The 7,722-nt window shown below is 32.7% G+C and overlaps 1 long non-coding RNA gene across 1 annotated transcript; it reads right to left on the bottom strand.

Moving 5' to 3' along the window:
* Nucleotides 1–4,127: 4,127 nt before the first annotated feature.
* On the bottom strand, nucleotides 4,128–5,481 carry LOC125505041. Its single transcript, XR_007281882.1, has 2 exons — nucleotides 4,832–5,481; nucleotides 4,128–4,457 (listed from the first exon to the last, which is right to left on the bottom strand). It is a non-coding gene; the product is annotated as an uncharacterized LOC125505041 (long non-coding RNA).
* Nucleotides 5,482–7,722: the final 2,241 nt, after the last annotated feature.

Raw genomic sequence — 7,722 nt, 5'->3', positions numbered from 1 at the left:
TTATTGTAATTGAAAATTGAACAAATAATAAATAAGTAATAAAAAATTATAGTTTATTGAAAATAACTATGAAACTGTTACGTTTAGCCTCATTAACCTTTTTAGAAACTTGCCTTAATTTTCGTCACTAAATCGATCTGAATAGAAAAAAATAGGGGTTTTCTTTTGAATTTTTTGGGTAATAAGCCTTTTTTGACAGTCAAGTTTAATTTTCGATAACTTCTTTTTTATAAGAGATGCAAAACTCATTTTTTGCACATTGAGACATAGCACCTTTGGCTACAACAAGCTAAAGTTACATTCAAATTGATTGACCTAAATCGGCAGAACAACGAATTATTTCCAAGCCTGCACCAGTCAATTTTTTTGGAAAAATGGATATTGTTTCACAACGGTTGAAATTTCGTACCCAGTTCATTTAACAAAATGACCGAAAAATCCGACAGAGAACCCAAAAATTTAATTATATGCATGGTATTCCATTTAAAATAAGCGAGTAAGTACCTACTTCCGGTATAACCAGAAGTGGTACCGCCTTGAAATTATTTTAGATTAGTTAGCCCCAACATCATTRCCTTGTATAGAAAGTTTCAGAACTCTGGTAGTTTYTGTTTTGCGAATACTTCTAGTGTACCCTCCCAAAGACGGACCCTGTATRTGRTATATTTATTTGCATGTTAAATTCCGTCTTTAGAGCCCCAAATATGACCCSACTTTTTATAATTTTTTTRAACGTTCCTTATAAATTTAYCGTGCTTTATACAGAATTTTGCAATAGGATAATGTTTAACTGAAGAAAATCGGTTAAAKAAACACAGCAAGGACAGAATAATGTGCATGTTAAGCGAGTRKAGTTTGSRAAATTMTTAAMTTATTTCGAATTTTTGTTGCATTTTTATTTTCATTTATTAATTGAAGTGCGCTTTATATATAATGTTTCAATAAAGATGATGTTTAACCGAAGAAAATCAGTTTGAAAGAGAGAAACACAGTAGAGACAGAAAAATCTGCATGTTAAGCGAGTATAGTTTGGGAATTCTTAACTCGTTATTTTTTTTTCGGAAAATTGTTTTATTTGAGCTCTTTTTATATATAATTTAATAACCATGATGTTTAATTWAAAAAAGTCGGATTAGAACGAAGAAACGCGCTAAAGACAGAATAATCTGCATGTTAAAGTCGAATTTGCAAAATTCTTTATTCTTATTTTTGGYATTTTTTTGCAAAATTATCAATCGAAGCGCGCTTTCTTTATACAGAATTTTTCAATAACGGTCATGTTCATCTGAAGATAAGCGGTTTCAAACGAAGAAACGTGCTGTTTTTTTAAGACGCAAAATAATCTGCATATCGAAGGAGTGGAATTTGCAAAATTCTTCATTTTGTTTCCATTTTTTTGCAAATTTATCATTTAAATTGCATAACATTTTTCAAAAAAAACTGAAGTTGAACGTTTTACTGAAGAAAACGGGCTGTTTTCTTTAGAGACAGAAAATAATGTGTCCCTTCAGCAGGTGGAGTTTCCAAAATTCTTCATTCTTTAATTTTTTTTGCATTCTTTGCACAAATGTATCATTTGAAGTGTGCTTTATAAAGTACAAATAAAGCAGTTTGAAACGATGAAACAAACAGAAGGACGTTTCTTTTAAAGACAGAATAATCTACATCTTCAGTAAAAGAAATTAGCCAATGGTTTGCTCATTCAAGTTTTTTTACAGGTTTGTACGAATCAATCAATCAAAAACGATAATCTGCAATTGGAAAAACCCGGTTTTAAGCAAAGAAACAAATCTGCGTCTTGAGCATATGAAGTTTGCAAAAAAATCTGTTTTGAAGGAAAACGCGCTACTTCTTTTCGTGACTAACTTCAACTGACATCTTCAGCAAGTCGGGTTTGTAAAATTATTCATTTTCAAAATTTTCTTTAATGGTTTTTGCAAATCAAAAACCCACCAGATATCAAATTTTCCAAAAGCGATAATGTTTATTTGAATTAACCCGGTTTGAATAGAAACAGACGCTCTGTTTTTAACAGAATAATCTGCATCTTCAGCAAGTAGCGGATTTATTCAAAGAAACGCATTGTTTTGATTAAAAACAAAATAATCTGCCTCTTGAGCAAGTGGACTTTTAAAATTCTTCACTTTTTAGTTTTTTTCACGTGTTTCTCGCAAATTTATTTAATGAAAAGCGCTYAATACCGATTTTKTAATGACGAAAATCTGCATCTGAAAACACCCGGTTTGACAAAAAACGCTTTGTCTTTGGCAGAATAATCTGCTTCTTGTGGACTTTTCAAAATCATTTGCCTTTTTTTCACGTTTTTCTCTCCAATTTATTAGCCAAAACGCGCTTGTTATAATATTTTTKTCAATAACWATAATATGCATGTGATTAAGCCCTCTTTTAAGCAAAGAAACGSACTACTTCTTTAAACAACAGAATAATCCGCTTTTTGAGCGATTGGAGTTGGTCAAATATAGGGTGGTTTTTTAGTGCGATAGAGTACATTACTTCCGATGGTGTTGAACTTTCGAAAAATAGTTTCATATAAAAGTAGTTGACGCACAAAGTGCGCACATTTAAAAAATATCTTATATGATACAGAGTGTCTCAGAAAAGCGAGGCAAGATCAAAGTGTATTTTTTTAAATAGAACTACCCATTTTTTATTAGCTCATGAAATACAGCTTGAAACGCTGCATATTCACCGTAAATTGTTTTTTCTTACTTGCGACGTTCGCAGATTATCGCCATTTTAGTAAAATTTTGCTTAAAACCATGGTATCTAAAAATTAATTGTAGAACCAAAAGAAAGCAGTTCGAGATGCAAAAAAACACGTCTTTCCAATCACCAAAGATCCGTTAAGAATTCTATTGAACCAAAATATTAATACATTGTACAGGATGTTAACAATGTGGACTTCAATCTAAAACTTTTTAACGCAATATAACTTTTGTTTTTCAAATGGAAGTACCTGTATAGTATTAATACGTCATTAGATAAACAATTTACAAAGTTACAAATTTGCATTTACACTTTAAGCTGTGAAATCAACCGCTTTCAAATTATAATTTATTTTATTGAAAAATTTCAAAAAGTTGCTACATTTTGTAAGGTGGCTATGAAAGTCAATAAATAAGTGTCTCGGACTCTATCGCACTAAAAAACCACCCTGTATGTCATTGAAATTTGTTTTACGTTTTCCTCCAAACTTGTTAATATAAGCGCGCTCGAAACCAAATTTATCCCATAACGATAATATTAATTTGAAGAAACCCGCTTTGAATCAGAAAACGCTCTGCTACCTTTAAAAACAGAATAATTTGCATCTTCAGCAAGTAGAGTTTGTAAAATTCTGTTGATGTTATCATTCATGAAAACAATAAGGAAAAAAATGTTTTGCAGACCAATGATATGCATTGTCCATTGTCAGCCACTAAATTCGGCTCGAAAACAGGGTGACCAGATGTGGCGATTTTTTGCTTATGTTGGCGACAATGTTTTTTGAATAGGCGACTGGCGATTTTTTTGGTCCCTTCTTTTGGTTTTGTGATTTTGGAGTGTTCTATTAGCCAGATAAAAAAATAGCAGTATAAGCTTAAAGATATCAACGCTAGTATCTGAAAGCTGAAGCTTGAATTATAATCCGAAGCATATTCGAACCTTATACTTAAACCCTTCGGGTAAGTAAATGATATATGATTTTAGATAATCGAATAATCGAGAGATATACCCGCTAAAAGATATGTTTATCACGTTATTTAAGACAAATTCTTTCAATTCCTCTTTAGGGATAAAGATGCATTTCTATGCACATAATATATGCTGTTAGAATTTTATCATATATTATATATGCTGTTAGAATCATATTGCTGCCCAGGTAGCATACTACGTCTTATGGACGTCTAAACGACGACATGAGATTCGGCCAGAATACGTCAGATAGCTGATCATTTGGACGTCCAAATGACCGCTACATGACACATCTGCCAGACGTATGTTTAATGACGTCGGCTAGACGTCTGCTTATTGACGTCACTTAAACGTCGGTTTTAGGGGTCTGTACATGGTCAGCACAATTAATTCATATTGAGGGAATGTTTTGGTTACAATAAGACACTATAGAATCTTAAATCGTATTTTATTGACAGGAAGGAAGCAAATATGGTTACAATTTTAATTAATTAAAAGTAGTTCTGACCAGCCACAAAATTAATTATAAAAAAGCGGAGGACAGATAAAAAAACTACTATTCCTACGAACCCGTAAGAATAGTGGGTGCCCAAAAGGCCTCCAATTGCTGTCAGCTTGGACTCCGTGAGTAAGAGCCTTTCTACACGCTTTCCTCTCCTTAATCGGAGGCCACAGTACCTCTTGCTTGAGTGCTTGAGTGGTGTGCGCCAGTTCTGCCAGAGTTCCAGAGTACTGCCCGCTAGTTCGTCTAACTGTACCACCTGATGCATTACAAGTATATCACAGTTTCACACCTGATAATTGGAACGTAATACTATTTATATAACATTGACAATTAAAAACCTGTGTTCTATTCTTTTATAACAAAATCATGCTTTTTGTTCTTCAAAAGTTGGGTTACTTTTGTGGCTCCAAAACCAGCCAGATCTTGTTTTTAAAAAGAAAGTTGGGACGCAAACAACGGTATATACCTACATATACGTATATTCGGAATTCGGAATATACGTATTGTCTCGGCACATGGTTCTGAATAGACCACACACTGTTACTTATAAGCATTCCACTATTTATCCCAGACCACAATATAAAAGCTAGGTACAACTATAAATACAATGTATAAATAAGTGGTACTTACCTTTGTGTTAAAAGTTTCGTATAATAATGAACTAACAGCCCATTAACAAATCACATGAAACAAGACAAGTACAAAGTACAAGTTCGGAATACCAGTCACGCCAAAGTGCCGGGGTTCCGCGTTTTTAACCTAACTAAAATCCAATAAACTTGGCGCGAACAAATTGACAAGAAGTACATATAGAATGACATAATAGACAATCACACCATTAATTTTACCTTAGACAGAGGGACAGACGAGATTTATTCTTAATTTTTCTAATCATAGAGATTGATTGTAATTTATCTAATCTTTAAAGATTGTATTTTATATTATCAAATAAAGCATGTTGGTCTTCCTGGTTTATTCCTTTCGCTTTTGCTTTTGGAAACAAGAAATAAATGAATTTTGTGTCCTGACTATAGAGTGTTGGGAGCATTCATCCTAATGCAATTGTGACAGACAGGCAATTAAAAAATAAATTACTAAAAATTTAAAATTATTATAAAGAGACATTTAAAGTTAGATAAAAAAATTCTCCAAATAAGACGCGACGTCATTTAATGAACATAAGGACGTCTGAAATAAAGCTTATTTTAGTGACCATTTTAGTTAAAAATTGACCACCCTTGGCGGTCTATTGGACGTCCATATACAGGGTGGTTTTTTTTTATTTTAGAGGAAAAACCGTTTCAAATAAGAAGTTAATATCTGGGAGGGGGAAGTTTATTCGTGTCAGAAAAACAACGCCTACTGCTACCTTGTAGGCTAGGCAAGGGCCAACTTGAGAATTTCAAAGGGTAACCACAACATTTTATTGGAGATTCGAATGGTACGTCAAAAACTGAGACTAATCTATCCAAAATATTTTCTTCTATTTTGACCGGTGGCGCTGCAATTCATCAATTATCTTTTTTTTTGCTTCAGATCTGCTAAACTATCTATTATTAAATTGAAGCGCTGAAAATTTTAGTGTGACCAATAACATCTATTAATGCCAGAGGAATATTCGGTCTGAAAATTGTTTGAGGATGAAAATCAAATATGTACCTCCAAATCAACAAAACATCTATGTGTTTATTAGAAGTATAGCATCCGTAGTTTGAAAATTCGCATTGTCAATACGTGACATTTCGAAATGTATTTTGAATATGAAGCTGTCAAAGTCATTTAAAATTTCCCTCAGCTCGATGTAGGAGCGCTGATAAAAGCGTAGAAATTTCAAATTGTTGACTTTGACATTTATTAATTTCGTTCTGAGTTAGAACCACCATTCGACTTTGATTTAAATATGCTACTATAATTTTTTATATGGGCGCATTAACTGTGCAAAAAAAAATTAAAATTATTTTTGTATACGGAGAAGCCGGCCGATATACTTTCAATAAACAAACAGATGTTTTGTTGATTTGGAGGTACATATCTGATTTTCATCATCAAACAATTTTTGGACTGAATATTCTTCTGACATTACTAGATGCTACTGGTCACCCTAAAATTTCAAGCGTTTCAATAAAATAATAGTTCAGCAGTTCTAACGCAAAAAATTTATAATTGATGGATTACAGCGCCACGTGTAAAAATCGAAGAAAATATTCTTAGTTTTTGACGTACTATTCGAATCTCCAATAAAATGTTGTGGTTTCCATTTGAAATTCTCAAGTTGGCCCCTGCCTAGCCTACAAGGTCGAAGTAGGCGTTGTTTTTCTGACATGAATAAACTTCCCCCTCCCAAATATTAACTTGTTATTTGAAACATTTTTTCTTCGGGTCACTCATTTTAAAAATATTTAAGCGTTTCAAGATAAAAAAACCACCCTGTATATCTGACTAATAGACGTCCTGTATATCTGACTAATAGTAGAAGTATTGACGTCTTTCAGACGTCTTTTCTAAGTCAATTGACGTACTAACCAAAGATGACTTAATGTGGACGCCTCGCAGACGTCTAATTGGTCAGTTGTGCTACCTGGGTGATATGATTAAAGATTTTACATCAAACGTAATGACAAATCAAGAACGAAAAACTGATAGTAAAGTCAAAGCCATTGACTTAGAGCATGAACAAGAAGAAACTGAAATGTTCCACCTACTTAGAGAATTTTATGTTCCTTGCATTAGTATAAGTAAAAATTACTAGATTTTTTAAAATAGTTTATTTGTCTCCGTAATATATTTTAGACACACAAGTATACATATACAGGGTGATTCAAAATTGGCGTCATTCCTCTGGAGGTAAATAAACTTACAAAGTGATATTATTTTAAAAGCGGATAGTGATAATAAAATGTTTTGGAACTTAGTCGATGAAAATAAGTATCCTATTTTGAGAAAATGTGCGCTAAAAATTTATTTATATAGTGCAACAACATACACTTGCGAGTCGTTGTTCTCCAATATGAAATATTTTAAATCAAAATACCGAACAAAGCTTAATGACCTACATTTAGTTAATTGTTTAAGGACCGGGAACTCTAAATATATCCCTAATTATAAGAAATTAGCTGAAAATATGGACACTCAAGTTTCAACCTGAATTATATGTATCATTATACAAGGTGATTCAAAATTGGCGTCATTCCTCTGGAGGTGTTGCCTGGCGGTGTTATAGGAGTACAGAAAAAATAGTAAAAGCAATTAATTGTTATTAAAAACTGAGAAATTTGGAAAACGCTATATCAGAGATACGGCAGCAATGTTTTTTAAGGTAATCTGCCTAATTAACATTGCGCAAATACCTGTTGCTTTGTTATTATTTCAAACTCCGGTAACCATGGAATTATCTAGAGTATATGTAGTAATAAGATAGACAAGGATAAACGGTAAATTCAACAAGATTTGTTGACTGCGGAACGTACTTTCGAAATGTCAACCTGCTCTCATAACCTCGAATATTGGTGTTTATAAATCAA

The sequence above is a fragment of the Dendroctonus ponderosae genome, unplaced genomic scaffold, assembly GCF_020466585.1.
Source record: "Dendroctonus ponderosae isolate FM_Combo_2020 unplaced genomic scaffold, Dpon_F_20191213v2 Dpon_F_20191213_644, whole genome shotgun sequence".
Taxonomy (NCBI): Eukaryota; Metazoa; Arthropoda; class Insecta; order Coleoptera; family Curculionidae; genus Dendroctonus; species Dendroctonus ponderosae.
The sequence above is the reverse complement of the archived record's forward strand: the minus strand, read 5'-3'. Positions and strand labels throughout refer to the sequence as shown.